The 13,969-nt window shown below is 27.3% G+C and overlaps 1 protein-coding gene across 2 annotated transcripts in view; it reads left to right on the top strand.

Moving 5' to 3' along the window:
- The window catches only part of LOC129955414 (insulin-like peptide receptor), a 134,054-nt gene continuing 120,085 nt past the window's right edge, over positions 1–13,969 (top strand). The window contains exon 1 of one of the 2 annotated variants that reach the window (XM_056068221.1): positions 1–371. The gene's annotated coding sequence lies outside the window, so the exon portion shown is untranslated. Of the gene's footprint in view, positions 372–8,628; positions 8,838–13,969 lie in introns of those variants that run through there. The other variant, XM_056068223.1, reaches the window with a different exon arrangement.

Below are 13,969 nucleotides of genomic sequence, written 5' to 3'. Positions count from 1 at the left end.
AACCAGAAGCGCGTAGTCAGTTAAGTACTTTCGTTTAACATACCCAATTGTCCGGGTCAAAAACATTGGTCCTGGGGAATTTAAGTATGGATCTTTGTGCTAATGTCGTGATCAGCGACGTTGATTGTGTGTGATTTTCAGAAGAAAATGCCGCGTCTTCCATTATACGGAGATTGTGTTCCTGTGGATTGCCGTTTAGTGTCGTCGATTATTTGTAGGTGTTGTTGCGCGGTGTGTTGTGAATCATTCGAAAATTGACTGATCAAGTTTTTTCTTAATGACGTACTAGTGTTAATAGGCCAGTACCATGGATTTTATTTAAATTGGTTTTATTTGAATGATTACCTTTCATAGTCATCGCATTACTCACAGTAAGTTACCATTTAAAACACTGTTTTGTTATTTACTTGTTATTATTATGTTTTTCTTAGTATTTACTTTCTATCATTGATTGTGATGCAAACTTTGAAATATGTTAATTTTTGTTGTTAGTGGCATCAGCGAGATTTGTTTAGAAATTATAATTGTTCTACAGGGATGTGTTACCTGCATTTTCTGAATTCGCTCTCTAATTATCATTGGAATCTATTTGTTTCTCCATGCTGTAGTTTTATCTTGAAATCGTTATGTTGCAATAAATATCTTACATTGTTTGCCGATGTTCAGGCGGTAGATTGTTATGTCCCGAAAGAAACAATAATTTTAAAAGTTCTGAGATTAATAATCTACAAAAACATAAACTTCGTTTCGCAATATTAAGATAATTGTATTCTGAAGATAAATTATATGATAGAATTTTTTTCTGGTAAAGAATATATTAGTGTTGTTTTTAAAATATCTTATTAAGTAGCACTTAATAATTAAAATTTAAAAAATGAATAGGAAAAAAAATTATTCGTAAAATATAGTTTAAAAAAATTTAACTCGATATAAAATTCTATTTTTCTTGTTGTATGTCTTGGATTCTTCAACCCCCTCCACTACTGGCCTTTTTATAATTTGAAACGAGTTTTTCTAATGAGATTGAAATGAATGATGAAACTTGCCCTCATCCCCACCCTGCCACCACCACCACTCTAGAAATTTTGAGTATATTTGAATAATTTTTTTACTCTATCCAAAAATGTTATTTATCTCCCACCATTTGTACTAGATTTGATAAAAGGCATTATTTGGTAAAGTAATTTCAGGGGTAAAAATATTTTAAGATGCCTTTTGCATGCACTTTGAAGATAACATTATATTATCTCTCTATTATGTTTACAAATTAACTCTCTATTATGTTTTACAAATATATTAATATCTATGTAATGTTGAATTCCTTAAAAATGCCTTTGACATGAAATTTCCTATATTTTGTGAAAAAAAATTTTACCACTTATTGCAATAATTATTTGAAATAAAAGATGGAGAGTGGGATTCTGGAAAATGTCTTTTTTGTAAGATAGTTATTCAAGATTTTGAAACTTATTGATGATAAAATTGATGAAGAATATTAATCAAATGGAATTCTTATTAAATAAAAAGACTGTGTTGCATAAAATGATGTAATTTTGGTAATTCTTAAATCAGTTGCTAAAACTAGTGTTATTTCTTTATATATCATTATATATTCCTTTATTTTTTTTCTTCTGTTGATGTTTTTGAAGTATTATGGTTATACTTCAAAATCATCAATAATAATTGGTATATTGTAATATTTATCAATAATTTTTTAGAGTTTTTTTTTTTTTTTTAGATTTTGTATTATTTCTAAATATTATATATTTAATATTTGTCAGTAATGTTTTCCATTCCATCTCGAATTGCTTTTTAAGTGAAAGATTTCTTTAAATATGATTTGCTACTCAAAGGGGCATTATGCGGAAGAGTCGAGAATAGGCCATTTTATCACCAAGCCTTTTTCTTTATGCTGTTCAATATTTGTGAATGAAAATTATTTAGTAAAATAGTTAACCTGTAACATAAAGTAGGGATTTAAAATGAAAATTAGTTTAATTATAACAAGTGGTGTTTTGTTTGTTTATTTATCAGATTTGAGATTTTAACAAATTTTTTAAAAGAAACTAGCCGCCTTTGGCGACCAGCCGGTTCGCCAATCTTAGTGTTCGTTAAAATTTTAATAATTAAATATTTTATGCAATTCCAACTTCTTCAGCAAAATATTTTAAAACTTCAAATTTTGATAGTCATATAATTCACTCATAATATTATAAAGGCCTTCAGTCATAACGTGATATGTATCTCTCTAATTTTCTGTTACCCCTCGTAGAATTTATGCTTTAAATTAAAGTGTAAAGGATTAATCTGCAATTAATATAACAATATTTTTTACTGAAACAAAGCATTTTTTTAATAATATGATTACTGATAATAGAGTCACTGAGCGTTTAAACTTTATGGGCACTAAAGAATATCTTTCTTAATTTATGTAATATCTCAAGCATTTGTCAACAAAATTTTCTCAGATTCATCATGAATGGATCGATTCATTAACAATGTTTCATTTTAAATGCATCAAACACTCAGAAAATAAAATGAATCGTTTAAAATAATCTGTCGAAAACAGGTTTAAAAAAACTACTTAAAAAACGATGTACTTAAAACTATAAGCATATATAAAAATATATATATAACTAACATAAATACAATTTAATTACAAAAGCATGCAACTAACCTAAAAATAATTTAAATCATTGAAAACAGGTTAAAAAAAACTACTTAAAAAACGACGTACTTAAAACTATAAGCATATATAAAAAATATATATATAACTAACATAAATACAATTTAATTACAAAAGCATGCAACTAACCTAAAAATAATTTAAATCATTGTAAACAGGTTAAAAAAAACTACTTAAAAAACGATGTACTTAAAACTATAAGCATATACAAAAAATATATAACATAAATACAATTTACTTACAAAAGCATACAACTAACCTAAAAGTAATTTAAATCGTCCGTTGATAATGGTTGCCATGCCAACGATCAGAACACAGTGCGCATGCGTGAATTTTCTTCGCCTTTTACGTAAAGCAAATGCGTGAATTTTTCTACGCCAGTTGGGGTAACGCTATGAAGATTAGACATTTTTAATTTCCTTTATTCTGTGCTATTTTAATTCAAAAGTACTTCAGAATGAATCTGAAACATGGATTAATTAACAATGTTTAATTTTAAATGCATAAAACATTAAGAAAATAAACAGAATCGTTTGAAATAATCCGCCGAAAAATCTTAACCCTAGCCTCATTACTGTTGGGAGAAAAAAAGAACTAAAGCCTAAATCATTTGGCGTTGGGGAAAATTGAAGATTTTTTGGCGGAAAAGTTGGCGGTATGAAAATGGAAGATTTTTTTGGCGGGAAAGTTAGTTTTTAATTAATAATTGACTACCCCTAACATTTAGGGGGATGAAAAATAGATGTTGGCCGATTCTCATAGATACCGGATAAGCACAAAAAATTTCATCAAAATCGGTCAAGCCGTTTCGGAGGAGTATGGCAACGAAAACTGTGACACGAGAATTTTATATATTAGATAAAACTGACATGGTAAAAGAAGTCCTGCACTTAAATTATCATGCAGATCTAATAAATATCTTGTAACTCGCAAACTATATTTTAATATGAAATATGTTTTTATCTGTGTAAAACAAAAATGTGAAAAATAGTTATTGCTCTTCACTTCAAAACAAAAAAGTTACATTTCTGAAATTCTTTCTCTGTTTTTTAATTGGAAGAAATTAGAATAATTGTTGTTATACTATGAATTTGTATCTGTTCATTTATAAATAAATGTTTAATGTAGAATGATAAGTTGAAATAGGAATATGCACATTGGACTTAATATATCTTAAATTCTGATATTATATAATTCATTAATTTTTATGTTTATATCACTATTATTTCATTAAACTTCAAATTTCTCTAATAGGAAAAATAACTTCTCTTTTATCATAATGTACCACTCCCCTTATTTTAAAAAAGATTTTATTTTATACCTTGTTTCTTCAAATAACAGTAATGTCTTAAAGAATTCATTTTATATCTTGTTTCTTCAAATAACAGTAATATCTTAAAGAATTCATTTTAATTTAAAAGTAATATTTAAATTTAGAATAATAGTATAGAAGTTGAACTATTCTAAAATATTAATTATTTGCTAATTGGTACTGAGTGATTTAATGGCAAGCACTAGAAATAAAACCTAAAACAACCTTTAAAACTCTAAATTGTTTTTCAAAAGTAGATTGATTCTCTTAATAGACATGTAAACTGGATTTGAGAAAAATATCTTTCATTATGTTGTCGTAAAGTCTGATCACAACCGAAACAGAAAGGCCAAGAAGAATTATTTTGCTTAATTTTATATATAGGAAAGTTTGGAATTAAGTTCTTTTTTTGTCAATATAGTTTGGGAAGATGTATTGTAAGGAGCCTTGAAGTTTGGGCTTTTAAATTACTTAAAATTTTAATTAATTTTATTGTATTTGGTGCTAATCTATTAACATGTGTAACTAAATGATAATTAATGTTGGCTAAAAGTTTTCCAGATCATTGTATGATGTGTATAACTAAATATATATTTATAAATATCATTAAAATTTATTTTATATGCTGGAGATTGAAATTTTTTAAAGTCGTATTAACTGTTTCAAATGTTTTTCAGTGAAATTTTTGATTCACTTATGAATTAAATAAATTAATGTTGAAAATACTGAAACTTTTTCTTTTCTGAAATCGTCTTTTCATTCTTTTCTGTTATTACTTTTATCATAGTCTTTCATATTAGTAGGTTGTAATAAGCTAAAGATAACATTTTGATTAAAAAAGTTTTATTCAATTTAAGTAGAGAGATACTATTATTTTGTTAATATTTTATTCTTATTGTAGATATGATTGCATATATTTTCAATAATGAATTGTTAACTTTGAGCATAAAAGTCTGAGTATTTGATTTCATTCTTCAATTAATTAACATATTATTACTTTATTCACTGTAGTCAAGAGTGTAAAGATTTTTCAACGAAAAATGCAACAAAGCTGAAATTCTGTAAACTAGAAAGAAATTTTAAGAAAATCTGATCCTGAAACATTTTATTAGATAGAACTCCATTTTCATTGTGTTACACTATATAAATGTTTGCTATGTGAAATTTAAATGTTTGGTTAAACAGCATGAAAATTTAATCAGGTGCTTAAATCAGATTTAAGATTCTATTGTTTACCATATGAACTATATATTCCTTAGATAAAGATTGCTAAAATATTTTTCACTCTATTTTTTTTATATGTATTCAGAATTTCTCTTAAACAACTACTTATATTCAAATATTTGATAATAAAACCATTATTAAATGATAAATTTGTTTCTTTATGAGATAATTCTTCATAAATTAAGTTTATTATTTTTAAACATTAATTCTTTTTTTTAAATATTTTACATATCAATGAATTTAGATACAGTGTTTTAATATAAAATGAAATTTGCATGATAATGGAAAATGCATTTGTTTACTATTCTTAAAAGAAGCTTTGAATTATACAAATAAGCTCTTTCGCTGACAAACTAAAAAAAAATGTTATTATGCAGTGCATGGATATGATTCTTAAGGAGTTTTTTTTTTTTTTTTTTTCAATTTATAATAAGCAGATATCTTATAAAAATGGGTCATTATCAAAATTTATACCTGATTAATATCCTTATATTTCTTGTATTTTCTGTCATTTTAAATTTTTATTGAAAAGTTTGAAGAAAATATTTTATTTAAATTTTTATAATCAAATTTTTTATCAGGATTAAGTATTTGTGAACTTACATTTTGAATATAACATGTATATATGCCTATATTTAATTATTGTTCTTTTGAGTAATAATAATATTACCTTCATTTTTAAAATCAAGCATACGAATATTATTTTTAGTAATAATACAATTGATTTCATGAATATTTGGTCAAGTATTTATCTTTATTTAAATCTATATTGCTAGTATTGTAGTTACTTAAATTAATTTCGGGGTCATGAAATCATTAACAGTAAGTGCTTTTGTTATCTTAACAAAATAAATTCGAAAGACCATCATAGTAATAATAATAATAAAACCTTATAAAAATACTATAAAAAGTATAATATTCAAAAGGTGCTCTTATTAATTTAAGAAATTTTTTAAACAAGTCTGATATGTGACAAAGTGGAAAATTACAAGCATTTCTTAGTACTGTTGCCAGATTCTTCTATGAAATCATATTTTTATTTTCATATAAAGTTTTATTGCTATACGTTTTATTACAATTTAGCATGAGAAAAAATCCATTTAAAAAATAGAACAATTTATTTATATTACTTTTTTTATAAGTATTTCTATTCTTTTAGATAATTATTAATTTTAGAAATAGCTGTCAAACCTTTTGATATTACATTTTCAAATTTCCATCACTTTATTTGTGTATCTAAGTTTTCAATCAAGTTCTCTTCAAGTTGTTCAAGTTCTCTTCAAATATTGTTACTTGCATTTTCTAAAATTAGGATTACTACTAATGAAACTCTTTAAGACTGCTAAAATACATTTTTAAGAATTTCAGCTTTCTCTGAAAGCAGAGAATATGCCTTATTAGAAAACTATTATAAAAAAATTGTTGCTATATTTTGTTATATTGTTCTTGTATTGTGTAAATGTAAATTAAATGTTCTAGTAATTTTTACTTGAGAAGTGGTGCTAAACTATCTTATCAGTGGTTGAGGCTGGTTAAAATTGTTTTTAATGTTTGGAAAAGATAATTTGATAATAAACATGTGCCAACTGATATCTTAAAAAATTATTTGAACTTCTCAGTTTAAAATTATAAATATGAATCCTTTATTATCAATTCAAAAGAGTATATTGCAGTTATAAATCTCTTGCAATGGCTTTATATTCTAAGCAATAAAACGCGGGAATTTTACATCTCTAATATATGTTACTACAAAGATTAGAAAGAAACAAATAATATTAGAACTGAAACTATGCAGAGTATAATAGAATTGTAATAATTATTCAATCACTTTTGTTTTCATTTTTTTTAAAGTTCAATCCTCTTTATCAAAATGGCAAGCGAAAAAAAAAAAAAATTAGGTCTTTATAACTTTGTTGTTGCTAATCGTTTTTATGTAGTTTAAAAGACTTCAGATTCAAATCTCATTTTAGATTGGAAATGATATTGTAACTTTTATTAATAAAGTAACAAAATAAAGAATGTAATTTCCATTGCATTTTTTTCCAAACAAAGAGAAGATGAAAGGAATGACAGATTCCTTCCCCTTTCTTCCTCCACTCAATGTCGATATGCTTTCGATTTTCTTTTGTTTGACCTCTGGTAATAATTGCTTGTGCTCGGTCTAATAAATAAGTGCAACTCCCGTTATTTGTTTATTGTAAAAGTTTTAGATTAACTAAATATGCAAAAGAACTTCCAAATTTTTTTCCTTTAGTGGTCTTCGAATATGTTTTCTGGGATATATCAAAGTTCTTTTAGTTGCATTTAAACATTTTCAAAGAGTGTTTTAAATTCATTTGAATTGGCATGAACCATGGTAAAAGTCATCTACCATTTATTCTATTCATTTAGGTGTATTTTAATTTTGAAGATTTTGAGACATTTATAGCAAATTTAATTAAACATCAAAAATTTATATTGTATAATCCAAGATTAAGAACTTCATTTTTCAATAATTCGGTTTGTGTGGCCTACTAGTCAAGTTTGAATCAACCTACTAGTTCGTCTAGATCAGTCTAGTTCGTATTGTAATTGGAGTTCAACGTACGAATGAATAAAAAAACATAGAATTTTCTAATTAAAAATGTAAAGAAAATAACCTTATTTCATGTATAGATTTCTTTTTATTAATACATCGATTGTCGAGGTTGTTTCTTAGAATTTAAACGCTGAGATATTTGAGATTTTTTGCGCTTTCCTATCTAAATATTTCTAACTTGCTGTGACCCTAAAGAAATTACAATTAATTTGATTATAGCTTTATTAAAATTCATATTCTCTTGCAATCATATATGGGAAATACTTCAAAAAGATTTCATGTTATGCCCATATGTTTTTTGTTTGTTTATTTTTCGTAATGAACGGAAGTGACCATAAAGACCTAATGAACATTTCCTGAAGCTAACTCTAAATTCTAAGATCGATGTAGCATAAAATTGGCTGGAAATTATTATTTCAGAATTGTGATAAAGAAAATTATATTGTCGTCGATCAAGTGTTTAATTGCGTTGTAAAATATCAACCCCAATGAAATGTATATCCTTGTAAGGAATTTATACCTTTTTTGGATATTTGTTTGAAGTATATAAGTGTGTGTGTGGGGGGGGGGGTATTGGAAGTGTAACTACTTTTGCAGCTTCCGTGTTATGATTCAAAAGGAAACGGTGAGAAAAAACGAAAACGGTGAGAAAAAATAGGAAGACGCTGCCATTGTCTTTGGTGCATTCATGGGTAACATGCCCGGTCGTCAAGGGGATATGTCCTGAATTACTGGGAGGAGGCCCTCTTTGGGGATGTGCCCTCAATTCCCACCAGAGGCCAAGGCAGGGGATGTTTCTGAATCAAAGGGATGGCGTTGTCGACAACGGAAAAGAAAACTGTGTTATACTGCTCACAAAGGACTGTAAGAAAAACCTCCTGGTGGAAGTGTGTCGATGTGCGTGTGTTGACATGGCCACATAATGCGTATCATTTTTAAAGTTCTGTGATAGAAAAAGATTTCTAAAATAGAACAGATTGTTTGAAGTCGGGCATCTACCGAAAGTAGAACAACAGTTGTGTAGTTGAGAAGAAAAGGTATGTCTTCTGTTTGTGTGTGTCGTGTGCAAATATTTCAGGTAACGAATTTTTGATGGATTGAATTTGTTTGGTGAATCCATGCAAATTTACGTACACTTTTCATTTTTTCTTGAAATTAGTAAATATTTTTTGTTGTTGAATAGTTTGTCCTTATTAGTTAAAAATAAAACCGTATCATTCTTCCATACATTTTATACATAGTACGACTTACTATTCTGGCTGGAAAAAGTTAACGTAGCATGAAATTATTTCAAATGTATATGTAACCATATAGAATTCAATTCACGTGACATTGGAGTCCTTCGCGGCAAACTGTCTTTTATAGTTACGGAATCTTCTTCTTCTTTTTTTTTTTTTTTTTTTTTTTTTCCCCTTTAATAAAATGTACAACAGATTTCAACATTTGCGTCTTTTATTTGACGTATGTCACGTGATCATGAATTGGAACTATTGAGTATGCTTGATTAAATTTCCAACTTAATATTCAGAAGATACTCTGTTTTTGGATTTTTTCACAAACTTAGATTCCAGATTTTGAAGATGATTTATAAATCTGCGATATTAATATAATAATTCGCCGCTTTAGTATGTAATATTTTATAAAGTAAAATTGCTTTATTGTGAAATCGTTTTGAAAAATTAAACGAGAAAATAAAATAACTATTAACTGTTTCTGTAATGGCAAATATAAAAATTCTTATTCTTATACTGTCACGTGTTTTGGCTATTGAGTACTATTTCCGCAATTTTTTCAAGCGAAAGATAAATGGTATTATCGTTAAAGAATTTATGTCCGTTTTATCTTCTGCTGAATCAAACTTAAGAATTTTTTTTTTTATGTTAAAGAATTTGCTGAGAATTATTTCAGTAACGTTAAATTTTTCTTTCATGAAAATTATATAATCTTCCTTTTTTGGAGTTATTCTGAAAATAAAGAGGGAAGGGTGTTTCTATTTTTTAAATAAATAAGTAGAGTCTTAAATTTATAAGTAAAGATATGCTTATTGTCAAGTTTTTTTTTTTTTTTTTTTTTTTTTTTTTTTTTTTAACGTTTTACATCTTTTCAGTCTTGCTCATTTATGAAATGAATTTTAAAATAGTCCATAACCAAATAAAAATTTTTCCTTTTACATTCATTCCTGGTAAATTCGAAAATTGTCTAAATTTAAATTATACAAAGTGCGCGCTTGCTCGGCAGCTATGACTTGTATTTATCTAAGTCATATTTATATTTTTATACAATTAGGAATCAATCAGTATTGGGTTAACTTTTCTAAGTACATAAAATTTGTAAGCTAGAACCGTTTCAAGTACAATTTGATTAACAAATACCGAATAAGTTCGGTTATTAGATGTTTGATCGTCATATTAATAGTTTTTAATTTAATAATTTCTGGTTAATTTAATTCAGTAATATTTCTTATTGCATAGTTGTATCCAGATTTCCCAGCTTTATTTGCGTATTTTTTACTTCGTTAACTCAGCAGTGCAAAAATGATAGTGCGTATTTATAATCTTTCTCTTGATTGGGGACATACATGGTGTTTATTAATATGTGCGATGTCATCAAATGTCAAACACGTGTACAGCAATAAAGCTCTTAAACTTCGAGCATAAACTGGTTGATATTTTTGAGCGTATAATACAGAATTCATTAAAATGGAATTAAAGCCAATAAGGGCTGATTATTTTCCCCATACTATGTTATTTTTTAGAGGAATTTTTCTCCTGGCTTTCTGTTAATCATTTAAAAAAATTATTTATTAACATTAATTAATTCTGAAAGAAAAATTCGTAACCGTTTGATTGCGCATTTCATTAAAATAAAAGGTGCTATTAATTTTATTGTGCATATATGTTTAAAGTTTGAAAATATATAAAGGAACTTGGCAATAAAACTTCATTTTGAACTTTTAACTATTATAATGCCGTAATATATAAATTATATAAAGCATTGTCATTTAATCATATGTCGAGGTTGTTTTTCTTGGTGATGGAAATACATTTTTGACGAGGGATTTGCGAATTTTTTGGCTTATAAATTGAGTAGTAAACCGATATATATGTTGTTTTTGCTTATTTGAAAGCATAAAAAGATTATCAAATTCTTTTATTTATTTAACTAATAATAATTGAGGTTCTGCAATAGATGAATTTCCGCACAGATGTCAAAATTTTCTTGGGATGCTAACAGATATAGAATCCTACTTAATTGAATTTCAAAGGTACGAAGATGGCTAAAAAAATAATCTTCTGCCACACAGTTGAATTATTTCATAATTTTACTACGTGTGAGTTATGTTTATGTTATCAATTAAATTTTTTAATGATTTTGAAAGATGATGGTTATATTAATGAGTTTTTTGAGAATATTGTAATGATCTTCAACTTTGAATGTTCTACGATGCATTTTTTAAAAAAAAATGTTAGCTATTTCAGTTATACTTTATTTTAAAATTCTAAGTCATTCTGGAAATAGACTGCACATTTTAATGCGTTCATTGTCGGGACACTTGGCTGTAAAAGCGAGTGTTTAGAACAGTAGAATTAGTTTGGACACATGCTTGATCCAATTCAAGTGTGCCAATTTAGTTTTGGAATTTATTATACATTTTGCTGGAGAAGGAAAGACGCAACAACGTAACAGAGTGTATGTCAACGGTCTGAGTTATAAGTTTAATGTCATTTCCAGTTACATTTAACTAACAACTACGACGCTACAGGAGCTGTTTCGATTGAATTAGTTATCGAATACCAGTATCAACAACTCAAGTCGATTGACCTATCTTTGAACGTGTAAAATTAAATACCGCCAACGTAGTATTGACTGCTGGGAAATGAGTACCAAATTCTGGTAGACGAGCAATGAAGGTAATGGAAATTTTTTTTATTGTTTTTGTGTGAAAGACCAACATTTGCCCGATTGGTAACCGCGAGATATCAGTTCGATTAACTTGTTTTGCTAGATATTGGTAATGTAAAGGGCACTATAAGCAATATATATATATATATATATATATATATAATTTACTTTTGTAAATGATTTATTTAAATAGAGAACGCCCCAATTGTTATATTGTATTGCAAAAGAAACATTTTGGAATAAAGTAATTAAGCAGATTGTAATTGTAGATTTGTAAAAGGGCATTACTGATTTACGCTTATTTGTAAAGACTGAATGTCTACTTATTGAACCTAAATAATATGTTATTACAAAGATCTTTAAGCGAAGTCCTTAACCCTTAAATGCACGATTATTTGTTTTGAATTTAAAAAAAATCGTTTATTATAGGAAAATAGTCATAAGTTAAGTAAAAATTAAATTAAAAAATCCAGATAATATTATGGTATATTTATTTAGAAAAAAAATGTATGTAGACTTTTGGCAAAATATAGTATTTCCAAAAAATTTAGATTGTATCTAATATAATTTTCAAATACAACATCAGATATTGATAGCTTACCTGACAACAGATGAAAAGTGATTTTTAATAATTAGATGGGTCACTCCTTTATAGGGAACTCGACAATAGAAACTATCTCTTCATGTAACATACCGAATTTCATTACCCTCCACATTCAAACGTTTAAAAAAAAAAAAAAAAAAAAAAAAAAAAACACCGATATAACTTACCTGCCAAAAGTAATGCCAACTTTTTTCATTCACATATAATTTATTGTCTATGGTTATGAATGTGCGTTTGGAGTCCGACACAACCAGGTTTTGAATAAAATTAAGTGGAACTGGATGTAGACAATTGGTAACAGTATGTATTTAAGGATTAAATCTGCTTATTTGAGTTCATCTGTTGATTGAACCATTGTTTACTCATTGAAATTTCAAAAATAATATGGACATGCGTTTCAAAATATTCTCATGGTGGATATATTAATTTAATGTATGAACTGCAATAACGCGTGTAGACGATAAATTGGAAATCATTTTTGAGGACGAATTGAACCCGTTTCAACATCTGGTGACGTCAAGCTACAATTTGTGATACTCAGGAATTTACTTGTGAAGTGATTCGAAGGCAATCTAATCGTCTATGCTCTATTTTAACCAGGAAGAGCTAAATGTAGCTATCTTCATTTATTACAGTCATTATGTCACTGACATATTCGGCTGAGAGTGCGTAATTGAGAATTCTCTGAATCCATTTTCTATAAATTTCATGAAGAGTTCATCGCAAGACGACAGATTCAAGCTCTTTATAAGAAATCCTTACAAAACTCTAGTAGATGACGTCCTATTTCAGAAATTCTGGAATTCCGTAATGTTGTCGAGATGAAAAATATGTGAAATAATTATTTGTCTAACTGTGAAAGTATTAATACTCTATTCTTTTGCTTGCGTATTGCTCAAAATAAATCTCATTTATCAATTAAGCTTCCAAAAGTGGCAATATCTTAATGGTCATGGACCTGGAATGAAATGTCATGTGCGTTTAATGCTTTATTTGACTAAAATACCAAGACTAAATGACGTATGAAATTCCGTTGATGTGTTTGATGCGAGTAGCAGTGATTTTCATTGCAGGTTGTGTAAATCATAGTTGTGTTACTCGTATTTTAATCATTTGCTTCAAAAGCAACATTTACTTATTTTGCAGATCTACAGTTGCGTAGCTTATTGGTCGAACATGACTTTTGATTGGTTGTTACGCTATGCGCACTTCATTTGAGCATACGGTATATATACATACACACGCGTATATATTTATTTTACAATCATTCAGTTTGTTGATAATAAATGCTTACAAATTGTAAATCAACAATTTAATCACCAGATTGTTTAAAATGATCTTATCATGTGTTGCTAAAAACCAATGAATGAAATGAAAAAAAATTCAGCATTATAAAAAATATTATATTAGGTTGCATGTGTTTTGATCATTTTTCACTTTAAAAAGGCATTTATTGAGAAAAATTAGTACAATATATATTAATCATAATATTTTCCATCATTTTCTACAACCTTTCCCCCTTTTTCGTTCCAATAAGTCTTGCAGTGGATTGTCTTCGAATTTTTTGGTCCTCCAGGTCGTTCTTTGTCATTGACATCGAAATCACCACTTTTAAATCGTTGAAACCAAAACCGACAATTGGGATATGACGGAGCAGCATCA

The sequence above is a fragment of the Argiope bruennichi genome, chromosome 2 (genome assembly GCF_947563725.1).
Source record: "Argiope bruennichi chromosome 2, qqArgBrue1.1, whole genome shotgun sequence".
Classification (NCBI taxonomy): domain Eukaryota; kingdom Metazoa; phylum Arthropoda; class Arachnida; order Araneae; family Araneidae; genus Argiope; species Argiope bruennichi.
The sequence above is the reverse complement of the archived record's forward strand: the minus strand, read 5'-3'. Positions and strand labels throughout refer to the sequence as shown.